Genomic DNA, 1,974 nt, shown 5'->3' on the forward strand with positions numbered 1-1,974 from the left:
TCATTGGAATGATCTGTAGACATCACAGTGGAGACGCTCTCAGACCACTCATTACTGAGAAGCACCTAACACCAATAAACCCTGCATGTTGTTCTCCAATTTTGTTTTCATGTTTACTTATTTACTTTGAGAAGGGAGGAGCATGGGGAGGGGGAGAGAGAGAGAGGGAGAGGGAGAGAGGGAGAGAGAGAGAGAGAGAGAGAGAGAGAGAGAGAGAGAGAGAGAATCCCAAGCAGGCTCTTACTTTGAGAGGGGAGGAGCATGGGGAGGGGCAAAGAGAGAGAGAGAGAGAGAGAGAGAGAGAGAGAGAGAATATCCCAAGCAGGCTCCACGCTGTCAGCACAGAGCCCAACACAGGGCTCGATCCCATGAACCGTGAGATCATGACCTGAGCGGAAATGAAGAGCTGGATGCTTAAACCAACTGAGCCAGGCCCCTCCAAATTTTTTCTACCAAATCGTCCAGGCAACTTGTAAATTCTATCCACTACGTGTTGTGTGTAATCTTTAACAAAGATCCGTGTTTTGGATTGCTGCTGTTTTCCCACTTTCGAAAATGGAGAGTCTCAATGCTCCACTTTATGTCAAATGACACAAAACAGTGTTGGAAGTGATGTAGTAAGAGATCAGCAACAACCTCATAACAGGCGTGTTTTTCCCGTCTGTATCTGTGCCGTAACTAATAGGATGGTATAAACCGCTTGTCATTGTTGACGGAGATCGTGCACCACCAAGGATCCATACTGAATATGACACCGAATGTGAACAGCTCTGTCACCCACAAACCGGCCTCCTGCCCTGGCCTCCCCAAGCCCATTTTCCTTGCCCTCCATAACTAGCCACTGTTCGGAATCTGCACTTTAAAAAAAATTTGTTTTTTTAACATTTATTCATTTTTGAGATTGAGAGAGGCAGAGCATGAGCAGGGGAGGGGCAGAAAGAGAGACACAGAATCTGAAGCAGGCTCCAGGCTCTGAGCTGTCAGCACAGAGCCCGACGCGGGGCTTGAACTCACAGACCATGAGCTCATGACCTGAGCTGAAGTCGGACGCCCAGCCGACTGAGCCACCCAGGTGCCCCAAGGAATCTGCATTTTCTTCTAGCATTTAGTCCTCAAGGGAGGGTTCTATAAAGTTAACTTTTTCCTGTGTGTTGTTTGTCTAAGCACTGTGCCTTCCCTTTCCTCCAGACTCTTCCGGTGCTGTGTTCCCCATCTCTCGTCTCCTGACTTTGTCATCACCTTCTCTCCTGGATTCCTCCCCATCCACTCCTACGTGTCCTCATGTATGCCCTGATCTCATTAAGAAACCAGAAAAAAGCCCTTTGTTCCACACTGCATGGGCATTAACGGTCGTCTGCCTCCTTCCCTCCACTGTTAACTTTCTTGTAAAAATACTTCTCACTGCTGCCTCCGAATCTCACATCGCCTACTGCTTAATCTTTTATAATCTGTTCATCACTGGCAACATGACCCCTCTAGCTACCCTCTACCCCTAAGCTGGATGGGTCAGTCTCTTTGGATGCTCCCATATCTTGTTACTCTTCTCATCGTGAGGACCACGCATTAGGAATTCTCAGTTGGTACTCAGTCTCCTTCCCCAACCCCCAGACAGACTGAATTATTTGAGCCAGACTTGTTCTTTAGCTGAGTCAGAATCACCTGGAGGGCTTGTTAAAACACGGGTCTCCACCCCCAGTTTCTACAAAATAGCTGTTGAAGGCAACATCCATTCTACCCCACGGCATCACGCCCGATTGGGGAAATCCTTATATCAGGGTGTAGTCCTATGAAAAAGGCCGCATCCTAACATGTCCAGGATCCTGCCCTCCCCTGGGTCTCACGTCGTAATGGCAGCCGCTGTCTCTTTAGCCAGGCCTTTCCCTCATACCTGCACTTTCCTAGGCCCCCTGTCATGACAATCTGTCTTAGCTGTCCCATGCACAGCCCATGCAGCGGCAAAATCTGCATCGTCTG

This window comes from Acinonyx jubatus, chromosome A3 (genome assembly GCF_027475565.1).
Source record: "Acinonyx jubatus isolate Ajub_Pintada_27869175 chromosome A3, VMU_Ajub_asm_v1.0, whole genome shotgun sequence".
NCBI lineage: Eukaryota > Metazoa > Chordata > Mammalia > Carnivora > Felidae > Acinonyx > Acinonyx jubatus.